The 17,829-nt window shown below is 37.5% G+C and overlaps 1 long non-coding RNA gene across 1 annotated transcript in view; it reads left to right on the top strand.

The window, feature by feature from the left end:
• LOC118350237 (uncharacterized) overlaps positions 1–15,223 on the top strand; it is a 45,046-nt gene extending 29,823 nt beyond the window's left edge. The window contains exons 2-3 of the long non-coding RNA XR_004803608.2: positions 12,283–12,339; positions 15,141–15,223. This is a non-coding gene — a long non-coding RNA (uncharacterized LOC118350237). The remainder of the gene's footprint in view (positions 1–12,282; positions 12,340–15,140) is intronic.
• Positions 15,224–17,829: the final 2,606 nt, after the last annotated feature.

Raw genomic sequence — 17,829 nt, 5'->3', positions numbered from 1 at the left:
TGTTTTATATGTCTATCTATATAAACTATAAATTTTTTATGACCAAGTTAAGAGTAAGTTGCATGTCTTATTCATTTCTTAGGAAGAAAGATATTGTCTTCTATGAGCATAGTACAGCTATCAGCCCCAATCAGTTTAACAATGACACAATATGTTTATCCAGTGTATGGTCTATATTTCGATCATCAGTCGATACCAGAACGTCCTTTCCAGCAGCATCTCCTCTGGTACAGGTCCAGCTGGTAATGCATTTTGTTATCATGTCTCTAGTTTTCCTCTCATCAGAAACAGTTCCTCATCCTTTGTTTGTGTTTTACCATGCTGAGATTTGGGGAGAATTCAATTTGTTTGCTATTTGTAAATTAGAAAATTTTTCATTTGGGATACATTTGATGTTTCCTCCCAGTTAGATTCACGTAATTCATCTTCCACTGGATGAGTGACTTTTAAAAGAGACTGTGTCACATATGTAGTCATCTAATGGGTCACCTGGTCCCAAACTGGTTGTCTTTGCGAGCCATGTGCCCCAAGTCTGGAGCCTGAGTTATGGATGGACTCAGCTCTGCTGTTGACTCATTGTGCCATCCTGGGCTACTTATCCTTCTGGGCCTCAGTTTCCCCATTTGTAAAAGGAAGAGATGGACTTAGATGACCTATCATAGCCCTCTGGATTAGACAATGTATGATTTTTTTTTTATGAACCCGTGATAACAGACGGTTGTGTTCAGAGGCAGTTAATGCCTTTATTAAATGTGAAAATAATAATAGAAACTCGCTTAGTTGCCTAGAACTTTGGAGAGCTTGGTCTGGATTTGCAAGCAAAGCTGAAACTTTAAACTAGAAAAGTCCATTGTATCTTGATTAGTGAGGGGGAAGATTATGTCTTGGCCTGGGCACAAAATGCTGCTTATCTCATGCAGATAAACTGACACATTAACACTGAGGTTCCAAGATGCTCACATATTTCAAAACATATACCTAGGATCTAAAGCCTTCCTTCTGGCTGATAACAAGATTCCTGTAATAACATGCATTTAGGGTATTTTCCAAATACCCAAAGGCACGCATGACTTTAAAGAACACATGTGTATTTCATTGCAGTAACCCACTTTTGTGCTTAATTAAATTCCATTTGGCAGAAGTGGCAATTTGAATTCGATACACTATTATCGCATCACATTACCAATACGCCTTTCAGGCTCCAACCCTGGACACCCCTGATACGGAGCACTCAGCAACAGAAAGAAGGAGTCTGTGAAGTTGCCAAAAGGCAGGCTGAGCATTCCCAAGGGCAGCCTCAAAGACCAAGAAGAGGAACATGAGAGCTCATAGGAGGCGCAGGCTCATGGTGCCTTGGAAGGCTGCTCAAGTACTCCTTGCCCCATTGGGGAGCTCTTTATTTAATACTAGTGAATGGCAAAAGACCCTTTCCAACATTTGTGCGTGGGCACTCAATTGGGCTCTCAGGCATCTGTGTTGGAAGCGATGTTCAGGCAGGGACACCGAGCTGTGGCAGGATAGAAAGCATTCCCAGCGGAAGGCAGCCCTGGAGAAAAGGAAGCAACGGGGAGCCACTTAGGGAGGGGAGACCCTCTGTTCAAAATCTGACTTTAAAAAAAAAAAAAACCTGACTTTAATTCTTCTTACTAACATGACCTTGGGCAACTTACGTTGTCTCTTTGAGCCCCCTTAGTCTGCAAAATGGACTTTACAGTGTCTGCTCTTGCTGTGAAGATTAAATAAGATATACAAATGCAAGTTGCCTGCCCGGCACAGAATTGGCACTTAAAATGTACTTCTTTCTCCCCCCCACCCCTTTATTTTAAAGTAGGTAGGCAGGACGAGTCTTGCTACTTCTGTTTTGTAATGGGAGAAATGGAGGCCCGTAGAGTTTTAAGGTCATTCAACTGGTGAAGTCCTAGGAGGGATTTGAACTTGTGATTTTTCACTAGTCCATTCATGTTGTTCTCCCTTGCAGATCTGTCTGTTGGAAGATGCTTATACCACTGAGCTGGTTTCAAAAGGCTGGTTTTTTCATAAATGTAGTTTAAAAAATTAGAATAATTTTACATTTACAGAAAAGTCATGAAAATTGCAGAGTTTTATATACTCCTCATGCAGTTGGCCTGATGGATGACATCACTATGAATACTCATCGCAACTGAGAAACCAATTCTGTGTTACTATAAACTAAACTCTATGTTTATTTTGCTCTCGCTAGGTTTTCCCCGAATGTCCTCATTCTTTTCTAGATCCCATCCAGGATCCCACATTACGTTGAATTGTCATGACTCTTCTGCTTCCTCTGGTGTGTGATCATTTCTCAGACCTCCCTGTTTTTTCATGACCTTGACAGTTTCGAGGAGTCCTGGTTAGGTAGTATGTCCCTCATCTGTCTGATGTTTTCCTCATAGTTAAACTGGGATTTTGGGGAGGAAATGTTTTCTGCCCCCAGAAACATTTCTGTTATTCGTTCCTGTCACCCTCAACTGGGATCAATCTTGTGATTTTTATCTTAGCAAGCACAGAACGCAACTCTAAGGTAAGAGCCTGTGGCCTGTCCTGGACTACCTAGAGGATTCCCTCATATGCTACTTAATTACATCTTTGAGTTGACTTTCCTTTCGTTTTGCATATATTTCATCACCAGATTGCTCTGGCTGAAATCCTCTGTGATGGTTACCTTTCTTATTGAAATTCCACAAAGTGACTCAGATAAATTTGCTAAATTATTTACAGGGTTTAAACGTAAGTTCCATTTTTCCATTAGATTCTGGAATTCCCTTTTCTGTGCAGCTTTCCTTGGCCCTCCTGTTTGTTTCTTCTCTATATTTTAGACCTTTAACCTCTTTCTTATAGTGTGTATAGGGTCTACGCTAGGTTAAAGACTATATGCATATGATAACTACCTGGATAGGTTAGCACAGTTCATTTGACATGTCTTGTCCCCCAGAAGTACCAAAGCCCATCTCAGATGTTCTGTCAAACTTTGATCAGCATGTACATTTAATTTTATTTCAACTACAAGTATATACTGTTTCAGAAAACAGAGGAAAACCAAGCAGTATCAAAGCATGATTTTGTGTTGGTTGGAACACACATAGTGCTTTGCCTCATGAGTGTATGAGAGGACAATCAGAATGGTAAAAATTCTCAAAGGATACTGAAGAGCGATCAAGGAAAGGTATAATTTAATTCCAGCAGGGTGCCACCAAAGTTTGCCATCCAGATATATTTGTACATATAATCTACAAATGAATGTGGGTAATAGCTATCCTATTGAAGAGCAGGGAGGGGGTGGTTTGATGGTTGCTGTTTTTGTTTTTAAGGATTTATTTATTTATTTTAGAGAGAGAAAGAAATAGAGAAGGAGAGAGAGAGAGAGCTGAGCAAGGGGCAAGGCAGAGGGAAAGGGAAAGAAAGAAGCAGACTCCCTGCTGAGCAGAGAGCCCACCTTGGGTCTCTGGGCTTGGATCTCATGACCCTGAGATCAGGACCTGAGCTGAAACCAAGAGTCAGATATTTAACTAACCTAGGTGCCCCCTGAAGAGCAGGTTTCTTAAGGATAGACTTTGAATAACCCATCTTTGCATTCTTTTTTTTTTTTCATCTTTGTATTCCTTATGGCAGTTAGCCCAGTGCTTTGAACATAGTCAATGCCCATTTGATGGACATTTACGCCTACTCTTTTGCAGATACTGTGCTAATTACTGGCATGATAAGTAAATATAAGACATAGTCTCCTGCTTTGAAGAGCTCACAGTCCAATGGGGTAGATGGATAAGTAATCAGATAACTAGGTTTCAGTGGGACCTGGGTTCTAATGAAAGAAAGACATGACTAGCTTTACCTGGAAAGATCCTGATGTTTCCAGGGGATGGAACCTCTATACTGGGTCTTGAAGTGTGAGTAGGAGATCTTGAGAAAAGGCACAGGAGTAATCCTTGTGAAGTAACAGTCTGTCTTGTTGAAAATGAGTCATCAAGTATTGTGGAAAGGATCGTGTCAGATGGAGAACATCAGACTGGTAGGTTGGGGCCAGGTTTTACCATGTTGATGAGTCAGGTACTTCATCCTGTAACATTCAAGGTTTATAAGCAAGAGGGGGAGTGACATGATGAGATCTGTATTTTAGAGAGATTACTTTGAGATGATCCTTCGGAGGCAGAAAGGAAACAGAGACACTGGTCAAGAGATTCTTCCATCAGTCCACTCGAGAGATGCTGTGGGTGTGAATTCACCATTAACCAGCATTGGTTGCACCTACTTACTGTCTCGTTTGCTTGGTAAAACACCTAGCTCATGTTATGCATCATAAATACATCAAATTATATAGTTCTGAATGACAAATATAAGTGAGGACAATAGGGAAGTGTCTACTTGAGATGCAAAGCAGGGGAGAGCCCAGGAAATGAGGTAAACAGTGTGTGATGCCAGCCTCAGGAATCCAGAACGTGGCCCGCCAGAGCAGAACTGATGCCCATCAGAATTTCAACTTCATATTTGCATTTCCCCTTCCTTTGCTTCCCGATCCTCATTCCCCTTGTTGATGCTGCGGTCTGCAACATGCACAGACCCAAAGAGCTCACCTGAGGAATTATCTAATAACATCGTCATGCTTTTAGCCATCTACATTAACCTTATTTGACAAACCGTCAGGGTACAGAGACAAAGAGAGATCTTTATATTACAGGTTTAAATGTTAAGTCCTGTCATAAACTGTTGGGTTATACTTCACAGAAAGAAAAATACATTTGGTGAACAATGGAGTCAAGTTAAAACAAGAAAAAGATCATGTTCTGTTCTTTGGCAAATGTTTCTCTGCCAAGTATAGGAGTTCCACAGTTTTCAAGTCCACATCTAAGGCTAGAGGCTTAAAGGGCCAAGAGCTGAGTGCAGGGCCACCCTGGTAGACAAACAAAATTCATGGAGTTGGTGGCAGTCAGAAGGGGATGCGGTGGGTAATCACGTGGGTGGAACACGATTCAAAGAAGGCTTAGAATTAGCTCTCTTTGGAGTTGAACCCAGTATGACTGCTGGCTTCCAATCCTGTGTATGTGGCAGTGATAAGAAAAGCAAGAGGCATCAAAGCAGAACAGACTGGGGGGGGGGGGGAATGTGAGTTCAGGTTCAGCCTCCCAACCTAACCCCTGTGAGACCTGGACAAAGTCACTTCAGCCATCTGGGTGTTATTTTCTCCATCAGATGAGATGGAGATGGTTGGCTTAGATCATCTCTGAGTTCTCTTTCACTCTCACAAATCTTTTACTCCATGGTGTCTAATCTGCAAAACTTTACCAACAGCTTGTGTATAGAAGTGAGGGCTCGGTGTCCTTCTCTGTAAAACAGGAATAAGATGACCTACATCACAAACATGGTTTTAGGATGATGTTTCAAATGAGACTGGGAGTTAAAGTCATTGTCACTGAACTTAACAAATAGAAGATTCTCAGTAAATCCAAGTGTCCTTAATCAAGTCTCTCCCATCCATTAAAAATGTCTATTGACCATTTACTATGTGTAAGGCAGTGTTCTAGAAGCTGGATTTGTAATAGTGAATAACATAATTGAATTCACTGCCTCCATGGAGCTTTCAATCAACAGGCTAATGAACGCCCACCAGCATAGCATTTCTCCCCCTGCTTCCTCCTGGGCTCCCTCTTCCCCACCCCTCTTCACCTCACTTCCCCTCAGCTCCCGTTGCAACTCCTGGATGACTAGAACCTAACCCCAGGAATGATAGCTCAAAGGCTGGAGGATGGGTATTGTGAGACTGAATATTTTTACTCCATGGCTAGGGTTTAGGAAGGGGCGTGGAGAACTGAACACGAATGGTGACAAGAGTAGGAACAGAGATCATCAAAGTAGGTGGATACCAGTTCTGTGCTTCAGGATTCTCCGCATCTAAGAATGTTGACAACACTAAACTGGTTACTTCTTTAGATGAAACACCTGGAAAGTCATACACACAGAAGAGTATACAAATATACAAATAATAATAATTATAATAACAATAATAATAATAAATCTTATGACCCTATAATCAACCAACATTCACTCAACATCATCTGGGGCAGGCCAGGTAAGGCGTTGGCCTCCTAGAGATGAATAATATTTCATTTCTGCCCTTAAGGAGTTTGTGTTTTCCTCAGGGAGGCAGCCATGAATCTCAGCGTACTGTGCTCAATGCTTTTATAGATGTATAAATACAAGAAGCTGTCCGAAGTAGAGCAAAATATATTTTTTAAAGATTTTATTTATTTATTTATTTATTTGATTTTATTTATTTATTCATGAGAGACACACACAGAGAGAGAGAGAGAGAGAGAGAGAGGCAGAGACACAAGCTGAGGGAGAAGCAGGCTCCCTGCAAGGAGCCCGATGTGGGACTCGATCCCAGATCCCAGGATCACACCCTGGGCCAAAGGCAACCACTGAGCCACCCAGGCGTTCCTAGAGCAAAATATTTTTTATTTCATTGTTTTGACATTGCCATTTTAATCCTACTGAGGTAAAACAAAAAGTTCTTCTGCAGTTAAAGAATTTAAAAATATTACTTTTATTTTTACAGTAATGAAATCACAGCTCAGTATTACACATAGAGATGGTCAACATGAAGCAATATTGATAATAGCAAAGATACATGTATTTAAACTTATTGATTAAAAATTGATAAAAGATTAAATTACCTTAATGAGGTCATATCTTCAGAATATTCTGAATGTTAAAAAAAAATGGTGAAATAACCTCAGCAACTGCAACAACAGCAACAGCAACAACAGATTGCAATGGCAGAAGGTATAATTTGTAAAATTTAATACAGGAGGAAAAAAACTGGATAAATTAAGAAATATCTCTATTGTGATGCATGTGGAAAAGACCCTGGGGAAAATGTGTCTAGTGTTGCTGTGCTAGAAGAATACTGATGAAGTAATTCAAAAGGTGGAGTGGTATGTCTCTCGAAAACACATTTTGGAGGACAATATATCAATGACGAAGTCTACTAAAGGTGAACTTTGTGGATCAGAGAAGAGTGGAATAGGTGAATAACAGTTCCGGAGGGGCAGCCGAAAGTACCTAGCACATGCACTATCTCTCTAATAGGTCAATAAAAACTCTGCACTGTGCACACAATTTTATCCAATTCTTTTTTTAATTTTAATTCCAGTATAGTTACCATACAGTGTTACATTAGTTTCCGGTGTATAATATAGGGATTCAACAATTCTGTACATGACTCAGTGCTTGCTTATCATGGCAAGTGTCCTCTTAATACCCTTCACCTATTTCACCCACCCATCTCGACACCCACCTCCCCTCTGGTGACCATCAGTTTATTCTCTGTAGTTAAGTCTGTTTCTTGATTTGTCTCTCTTTTTCCTTCATTTGTTTTGTTTCTTAAATTCCACATTTATGAGTGAAGTCATATAGTATTTGTCTTTTGGTGACGGATTTACTTTGCTTAGAATTATACTCTCTAGATCCATCAGCATTGTTGTAAATGGCAAGATTTTGTTCTTTTTATGGCTGAATAATATTCCATTATATATATCTCATATCTCCTTTATGCATTCATCTATCGATGGATACTTGGGTTGCTTCCACAGTTTGGCTATTGAAAATAATGCTCCAATAAACAGAGGGGTGCATGCATCCTTTTGAATAAGTGTTTTTGTATTCTTAGGGTAAATACCCAGTAGAATGATTACTGGATCATGTGGTAAATCTATTTTTAATTTTTTAATTTAAATTTAATTTTTATTTTTAATTCTACCTTTAATTTTTCGAGGAACCTCTATACTGTCTTCCACAGTGGCTGCACCAGCTTGCATCCCCATCAATAGTGGACAATGGTTCCTTTTGCTCCACATCCTCGCCAATACTGGTTGTTTCTTGAGTTTTTTATTGTAGACATTCTGACAAGTGTGAGGTGGTATCTCATTGTGGTTTTGCTTTGCATTTCCCTGAGGATAAGTGATGTTGAACATCTTTTTATGTGTCTGTTGGCCATCTGTATGTCTTCAATGGGGAAATGTTTGTTCATGTCTTCTGCTTGTTTTTTTTAATTGGATTATTTGGGACATTTTTGGTGTTGAGTTGTATAAGTTCTTTATATATTTTGGAGAGTAACCCTCTTGGATATGTCATTTACAAATATCTACTGCATTCAATAGGCTGTCTTTTCATTTTGTTGGTTATTTCCTTTGCTGAGCAGAAGTTTTTATTTTGATGTAGTCCTAATAATTTATTTTTGCTTGCTTTTGTTTCCCTTGCCTCAGGAGACATATATAATAGGAAGATGCTGCTATGAACAATGTCAGAGAAGCTACTGCTTGTTCTCTCCTCTAGAATTTTTATAGTTTTAGGTCTCACATTGAAGTTCTTAATCCATTTTGTTTATTTTTGTGTATGGTGTAAGAAAGTGGTCCAGTTTCATTGTTTTACATGTTGCTGTCCAGTTTCCCTCACATCATTTGTTGAAGAGACTGTTCAATTCACTTTTGTGGCCCCGAGAATAATGAATAGCACATTGCATACTCTGATTACTTGGTAAAGGCTTGCTGAGTGAATGAAGAATGAATAAACAAATGAGAATAGAAAGGATAATACAGCACTGACCCTCAAAGCGTCACTAATCCACCTTTCAACAATAATACCTCCTATCACTTTGTACTATAATGATCTATTTATATGGTTACTGCTCTCATTAGACAGTGACTTTCTGAAGGGCAGGGACAATGTTTTCCATGCATATGTTTATATCCAGGGCTTGTAACTTAGCAGGCATTCAGAGAATGTTTGCTAAATAAATGAATGACAAAATTTCGCATTAAGGATCAGGATTCTTAGTCTAAGAAAACTGAGTTGTTTTCTTCTTATTTCATCTTCATTATAATAGAAGTTTAGATGAAAGCCAGGGATATATGGTTTGGGGGCTTCTAACCCATGTGGAATCACAATCTGATTATGAAATATACTTTGCAAAGGGTAACACCTATACCATTTAGAGGAAAATATGCACTAAGATGATGTCTACTGAGGGCTCTCCCCAGAGCTGGATTTCACTCCACTATTTCCCTGGGGACCCCTGGCTCAGTTTGCTCTGTTCCTAGCACAGCTTTTGGCCTCAGCCTTGACAGCAGCTTGGAGGCAGATAGGAACATTATTTCATGAAGTAATTTAGATACGATTAGAAAAAAAAATCTCATCTTGGCACAAGCCCTGCAAGAGCTTGGGTTTAACCTGTTATTATGACATTGCAGGGACTAATAAGTAAGCTGCACACTGGAAAACTGCAGAAGCCCAGGAAGAAAGAACTCAAATTGCAATTTGCACACAAGCCACTCAACTGAAAATAAAAGGGCGCTCAAAGGAATAAAGCGTGCTAGTTAGTATTGAGTGCTCATTTCCGCATATAATCACAGAGAAAGCACTTGAAGAATCCCCTCGTTGCTCTAATTTCCAGAAAGGATAGGTACTTGGAACTCCACAGTGATAAAACCTGTAGCCAGGGATGATTGCAAGTGCTTGATGTTAGACCAGAGGTTTGAGTGTCTGGACCTGGTTGATTATTCCAAGGCCCTGTTAGAGCTCCCATGTCTGGTTAGGTCTCCAAGATCCACTTCACTCCCTGGCCCTGGAAGGATGTGGGGATGAGGTGGAGGTGGGCAGGGAGGCAATCTGCTGATCTGACCCTGGAAAAGCTAGAACTTCAGGAGATGGGAGATAGAGAATCCAGTTTTGTGGTATTATAGACATGCAGGTCATTCAACTTCTCTAAGCCTGGTTTCTTCATCTGTAAATGGCGATCGAATGAGGAAACAGATGTAGAGCATGTGGGGCACAGGGCCAGGCACCCTGCAGATGCCCCAAGGCTGTAGTTCTGGAGAGCTGAGGCTCAGAGGGGGCAGGTCACCAACTCCAGGTCTCGAACACACTCCTCAGTCTATGTTCTAATCCTATTCCAACATCATTTTTTATGCTTATTTTTAAATAACTTAGTGAGGTGAAATTCACGAAACATAGAATTACCATGTTAACAGAACAAATCAGTGGCTTTTAGTACATTCACAATGTTGTGCAACCACTACCTCTGTCTCGTTTCAAAACCTTTCCATCACTCCCAGGTAAAACCCTGTACCCATTAAGCAGTCTCTCCCATTCTCTTCTTTCCCTAGCCCCTGGCAATGTGAGTCTGCATTGTAGCAAAGGAGTTACCTCTTCTGGGCATTTCATGCAAATGTAGTTATTCATGATGGGACTTTGTGTGTCTGGCTTCTTTTACTTAGCATATCTTAGAGATATCTTTCAAAAAAAAAAATCTAGCCATCTATTTCTTTTTAATTTTTAAAATCGCATATAATAAATGCACTTATTCTAAGTATAAAGAGTTCTAACAAATGTAAGTACTTATGTAATCAAAATGTAGAACATTTCTTTCACCCCCAAATCTCTCTTTTTAAAATGAGTTTAAGTATTTTATATTTTTGATGCTATTGTAAATTTCTAATTGCTTGTCATCATTATATAGAAATATAATTATTCTTAAATATGAACCTGGTATCCTGCCACCATAGTAAATTTATTTCTTTGTTCTAGTAGTTTATATATATATATATATATATATATATATATAGAGAGAGAGAGAGAGAGAGAGAGAGAGAGAAAGTCCTAAAACTTCTCTAGATAAACAATCATGGCTTCTGTAAATAAAAGAAAATGTGGGATGCCTGGGTGGCTCAGCATTTGGGTGCCGGCCTTCGTCTCAGGTCGTGATCCCAGGATCCGGATCGAGTCCTGCATCGGGCTCCGTGCAAGGAGCCTGCTTCTCCTTCAGCCTATGTCTCTGCCTCTCTCTCTCAGTCTGTGTCTCAAGAAAGAAAGAAAAGAAAGAAAGAAAGAAAGAAAGAAAGAAAGAAAGAAAGAAAGAAAGGTGACTTCTTTTTGTAATCCATAGAACTTTACTTCTTTTTCATGCCATATTGCTCTGGCTAGGACTATCAGCACATGAGACTGGAAGTATGAGCATGGACAGTCTGCCAAAATAAGTCTGGGAATGAAAACTAAGGTGTTTATCATGCTAGTGGCATAAGAGAAGCAAAAGGAAGCAGGAAAGGAGTGAGGTGGAGGGCAACAGAGTCAGAAATGCCTCCTGATGACTCTCATCAGCATAGACAGAAGACAAACTTGCAAAGACGTATCCTCAAGTCCCTACTCTTGTCTTTTTGGATCTACCCCAGACCAAGGCAGGACCTAGATAAGTGGATTCCTGCAAGGTTTTTTGAGCAGTTGTTAGGTACTTAGTCTCTGCCTCCCACACGTGTTGTTTCTAATTATAAAATCATCATGGCCACAATTTAGGAACATTTGCTGCCCAGGAATTGTGATTTATACCATGTGGTATGTGTTGCAGCTGAGAATCATAAACTGATTTACCAATGTGATAGAACCAAATCTACTCAAAGACTGGCAATTTTTACTGAGCTGGATGTCAGCCAGTTTTTTCACTCATAGGATTTTATTTTCCTCAGGCTTTAAGACATCCTCAAGAAGTTGAGAGTTTACCTGGACTTTTCGTGTAATTCATTTTTGTTCCTCATAGAGACACAAATAAGCAAATCCAATGATATTTATTTGTCTAGCTGAGGAACCTGAGGCTCAGAAAGACAAATGACTACCCAGGATCACACACAGAACAAGTAGCAGTGCTGGGACTGGAACCTAAGTCCACTCTCCAAACCTAGATATTTTCTTCAACCTGCTGTTGCTTCAGAGATGATGCAGAGACCCAGGCCCTACATCCAGCTTCACAAAACACTGGGAGTTGGGGATTGTATAGTGTCCCCCCCAAAAAATAGGGGGACTGTTACTCTAATGTGGGATGTGTTGATATCACACAACATAAACCATACTTTTCAACTGACTATTACGAATGGGTAAGATTTAGTCAAATTTTCACCCCAGCAAAAGAGAAGCTAGAAGGTGTTTATGAATTTTTCTGCTTTGACTATTTCTAAACTATCAAAGAAGAAATTAGGGAAGTATCAAGTCAGAAGAGATAAGACTTGAAGTAATTGGTGATATGAAAAGTGACTTTGAGAAAAGGAATGGCTGATTGGGTGATAGGAGTCTGATTATGTCTTCATATACTGAAGTTCTAAGGCATCTTTTGAGGGATGGAAATTATACTTAATAGTCAGCATATGAAATCATGTGCAGTTACTCAAGTACAACTGCTTTTCTGACCTTACCATTTTTTTCATGTTTTTTTCTCTCTTCCAGGAATTCCTTTTCTGCTATTAACCAGTGATAAACTCCTACTCATCCATCAAGACCAAGGTAAGATCATATGCTCAGGGAAGCTCTCAGGGGGCCTCAGAGAGTTCTCTGCTCTTCTGCTCTATAAGCCTTCCCTCTATCTTGTCCATATTCCTAAGAACTGAAGTACAATAATATCCAAGTGTATTTAAACTATTTGTACGTATCAACCACTTAACTCTATAGTTCTTGAGGCAGGAGACTGTGTCTTCTTATTCACTTCTTTACCCCAGGACCTATATAAATGCTAGCACAGAGTAGACCGTCAAAGGCTTTTGCAACAAACAAACAGTGAAAAAAACTTACAAAGCTGAAAAGTTCTTTTATTAAGCATACCTTATATAGCTCAGGAAAAACTCATACGTGTTTGCATCTTGTCTCTAGATCTCCTAAAAGAAATAAATGTCAGCATTTAGTGAGGTTTCTCTGCTTACAGTCATGCTGTGGGAAGAGAACATTGCCACTGCTTGTAGAATTTATTGACATCCAAGATTACATGTTGCTTTTGGAATGCACACCATGAGGTAGAAAAAGAATAGCTAGGAAAATGTGAAAATGTGAACATGTTGGTAAAAAAAAATATTTAACCTCTAAAATTATATTTTTATATATTTTTATTCAAATTAACTATCATAAATCACATACCTAAGTTACACATTCATCTAGATGACAACTTAGATCCAGATATAAAACTTGACTCTAACACCTGTTTCCTCTGAGCTCCTAAGCTTTTTTGAGCCTTGTTTGTTAAATGGAGGCAATGTATATTTTTGGAAAATGTAAATTATTTGTCATTAAAATGTTTTGATGTAAAGAGGCTAATTACCACTAAATCAATCCATAAATTCAACTCAATTCCAGTTGAAATTCCAATTGAATTATTTTCAAGTTCATCTAGAAAAATATCAGGGTAGAGTGAGTCAAGAACACTTTGGAAAAGACAAATGATGGCATACCTACTGCAGATATATGAAAGCATGTTTACAAAGGTAGAATAATTTTTGTATACAATGGAATATTCCTCAGCCATTAGAAATGACAAATACCCACTATTTGCTTCGATGTGGAGGGACCTGGAGGGTATTGTGCTGACTGAAATAAGTCAATCGGAAAAGGACAAACATTATATGGTCTCATTCATTTGGGGGATATAAAAATTAGTGAAAGGGAATAAAGGGAAAGGAGAGAAAATGAGTGAAAATATCAGTGAGGGTGACAAAACATGAGAGACACCTAACTCTGGGAAATGAACAAGGGGTAGTGGAAAGGGAGGTGGGCGGGGGGTTGGGGTGACTGGGTGATGGGCACTGAAGGGGGGATGTTACCTTGGTATCTCTACCACTCGGTGGGATGAGCACTGGGTGTTATGTTGTATGTTGACAAATTGAACTCCAATAATAAATAAACAAACAAACAAACAAATAAATAAATAAAAAACGAAGGTAGAATAATTTAAAAAGTGTTGGTACAAGGATAGGGTCAGACAGACCAAAAAAGAGATTTTAGTAAGAGAAAAATGAGATTTCAAATTAGGAATAAGAGCAGATTATTTAGTAAATGGATTAGCACAATTGGCTAGTCATTTGGGCAAATGGTAACTAGTACTATGTGTTGGGGATAGCTCTTCATATTTTATATCAATTAACATTTTAAATTTTCACAGGAATTCCACAAGTAGATACTATTATTCTCACCATTTTACAGAGGAGATGATTGAGACACAGACAAGCTAAGTAATTCATCTAAGATCATACAAAGAGTCTGGAGTAGAGCTGGAATTCAAACCCAGACAGTCTAGACTCTGGGTTCATGCTATGAACTATTATGTTTTACTGTCTCACATGTGGCCTCATGCCTTGTACCCAGATACATTTCAAATGGTTTGAAGTTTAAAAAGTACACTTAAAACCAAAATATGAAAAAAATCTTTCTATAATTTTGGGATGTGTAAGGCCTTTTTAAATGACATTAAAATCATAAATTATAAAAAAAAAACAAGGATAGGTTTGACTATATAAATCTTAAAAATATTTTAGCAAAACCAAACCACACCAGCAAAACTACAAAATATTAAAAATTAACTAAATCAACCAGACAACAGAAAAAATCCACAGAAAATTAACACCATCATATGACAAACTGGAACATATGTAAGCAATGCGGTCAAGTATTAATAGATCCATGAATACAGAAAGAGTTCAATGGAAGATTGATGAACTAACTCCTGGCACATCCATGCACTAGGGAAAATCACTGTTTTTAAAGACAACAGTGTAGACTGTCATTTATTGGAGTGGAAATATGTCTGTGATACATTAGTTAATGAATAGAAAATTATAAACTTACACTGTGACTATTTTGTGGGGAGAAAAAAGTATGTGGTTGCTTGCGTGTGTGTTAGTGTATGTGTATATAGGAAAAAGCATGAAGTGGTTAAATAAAAAATATCTCTGGGTGGTGTGCTTATAGATTATTTTACCTTCTCTTTTCTTTTTTGTTTTAAACTTTTATTGATTGTCAGAATCCCTTACAATATACATGTATTTCTTCAATTCTGAAGCGAACTACAATTTGAATTACCCTTTTCCATAAAATTAGAAAGGGAATATTCCAAGAACATAATAAATTTACGTATTCCTAGATCACAGTGATTTCTATGATGTTTTGGTGGAAAGCATATGGTTTAGAGAAACTAGCTTATAGTAGAAAGCCAGTGAGACCGTGTAAGTTACTAATTTCTACATTTAAATTGCAGTGTCCTCTGACAACATGACCCATATAATTTCTACTTTTGGGAATTTTTCTTGGCTTTATTTTTGCAGCTGAATATATGATCTGTATATGCAAACGTTCCATAGGGTCTTGGAATGAAGGAATATTCTGTTTCTTCTCCTGAATTCACTATGTATGTATTCACTTATTAACTTTATTACTCATATTTATTGCCTATATCCCTGGTTGGTTTTTATCTACTTGAATGGCTGAGGCTGGGGTGGTATTTTAGTCTCCGATAGTTGTGTTTCTGGACATTTTGCCTAGTATTTCTAATATATATGCATTTTTATTCTTGAAATCTCTGTGTACTGTGCTTTTTGTCAATATGCAGGCATATTCCCTGTCCTATTTAAGGCCACTTGCTGAATATTCTCTTTTGTCTGAAATTTGTATTGTGAGTCCTAATTCTTTTTTGTTTGGACTTGCTAAAACATAAATATGCTTTTCCCTGTCTTTGTGTGTTTAATCTTTTAAAATAATTTAATACTTTGGGGTTAGAGGTGTCTCTTCCTGTTAGGTTTTGATTTCTAACCATTTCTATTTATTGTCCTAATTAATATGTTTGGTTTCATTTCTATGATCTTCTTTCTATCATGCTTCCATACTGATTTATTTCATTAGAGTTTTATTCTCCAAAGAGGAACACATATACCCCAGCTGGTGTATAAGAAACTCAAAAGAATATATGATTGTTTTATAAACAAGAAAGATATTAAGCTTTACAAATATTTAATATGCATTGATACCAGTATTTTGCTCAGGTCCACATGTAAGGCAGACCTGCTCTGTATTCATAGTGAGAGAGGTAGAAGAGAGTGATTTCGAGAAGTCAGAGTAAAAAATAAATAAATAAAAATTAAAAAAAAAATAATTTAATTTAATTTAATTAAAAAAAAAGAGTAAATGATGTTGACACCTTTACATTTTACTCACTTATCTTGACTCACTGGAGTTTAAGTGTACTCAGTTAAGTGGATTTAAAGGTTATTTCTCTTACTTTTATCTAAGGTAATTCACAAAATTGGCAAGAACTTTAAATGATTCCTGAAAAAAAAAAAAGGCAAGTTAAAAGTAATGTCCATTATACAAACACAAACACAAGAGAACAATAACAATTACTCTCTCCCCTCAATACTCCCTCCACATCTCACCCCCCCAATAGGCTAGGTAATACTTTCCCTTTTCCTGGCAGGAATTCACCATCAGCCACATTATGAGGTAATAGAGAGCATTTTAAAACGGATGTTTGGAAATGTTTCCTGGTGTTTCCATTGCTATCTGATACATTGCTGAAATCGATATAAATGTTACATGTATAAAAGATAATCTCTCATATCAACACACTTTAAAAACTTGAAATAGAATTTTTAGCCTGTTTAAAAGTTTTTAGAGAATTTTAAACCCATTTGTTGAAGCATAAAAATGTAACACATACTGATACCTTTTCAAGAACAATTGAAAGTGGAAATTTACTACCACATTTCAACAATAACAATTACATAATTGGTGGAGGGGCTAGAACACAAGTGCTGTGATTATTCAGTGTAGCCAATGACATACTTCTCTGCCTTCTCTTTGCCTAAATTCTGTGGAGGAACTTATTCAGTTATTAGTCATGCAAACCAAGCTTGAAATAAAAATGGATCCGGAATGACACCTTTGAATTGCTTTATTGCAAGATGTGGAACCAAGATTTTCAAACACATTGAAGGCAAATTTAATCATTCTGCTCTCAATAAAAGTTATTATTTTTAGGGAAAGAAAATATATTATTAAGAAATGTAATAAAATTTATTTTAAATTAGTGTTAATTTCAGGTTTGTCTTTTCCTCTCCATGATTCTGTTACTGTAGATATACATGTACATACAATGGTACATGTGTTTATATATAACTTATTAAGAAATCACTGGAGTGGAGATATATTTTGCTCAAAGTCTCACTGGTGAAAATTTAAAAATGCAACTTTTTAAATTTAGCCTATATTTTTCCCTTTAATTAAAAAAAGTGATTATGTTTTTTCTAATTATTGATGTTGAGAATTAAGCTGTATTTATTTCCATTGCATAAGAAATTTAACATACTTATGTATATCTTTTCCCTCATATCCTAATTTTTATTGATAATTTTTGACTTTGACCCAGATTATTATCATTTTCATCATGTAGCTTCTCTTTTAAGAAATAACTTTCATGTCTATAAATAGATTTTAAAACCATATTTATAATTATTTAAACATTTAACTCTGATTTTATTTGTATCACTGAAGCTTTTCTACCACAACTTCCACATTCTTGAATTTTAAAAATTTGGTTTGTATCTTGATTAAATCTTTAAGTGATTTTTATCCATGTATGATTTTCTGGAAGCATAAATGAATGGTATGTCTTATATCCCTCAGTATAATTATTTTAGCTTCATATACATAATTATTTAATTATAGAATTCTTTGTCACAATCTTTTCCCCTCAATATGCTCTCAGTACCACCCTATTTTTTTTTAAATCCAAATTCCATCTCTTTCTATTCCTCTCCACTCCTTTTTTTTTTTTATTTTTATTTATTTATGATAGTCACATAGAGAGAGAGAGAGAGGCAGAGACACAGGCAGAGGGAGAAGCAGGCTCCATGCACCGGGAGCCCGATGTGGGATTCGATCCCGGGTCTCCAGGATCGCGCCCTGGGCCAAAGGCAGGTGCCAAACTGCTGCGCCACCCAGGGATCCCAATATTGTTTC

The sequence above is a fragment of the Canis lupus genome, chromosome 11 (assembly GCF_003254725.2).
Source record: "Canis lupus dingo isolate Sandy chromosome 11, ASM325472v2, whole genome shotgun sequence".
Classification (NCBI taxonomy): Eukaryota; Metazoa; Chordata; class Mammalia; order Carnivora; family Canidae; genus Canis; species Canis lupus.
The sequence above is the reverse complement of the archived record's forward strand: the minus strand, read 5'-3'. Positions and strand labels throughout refer to the sequence as shown.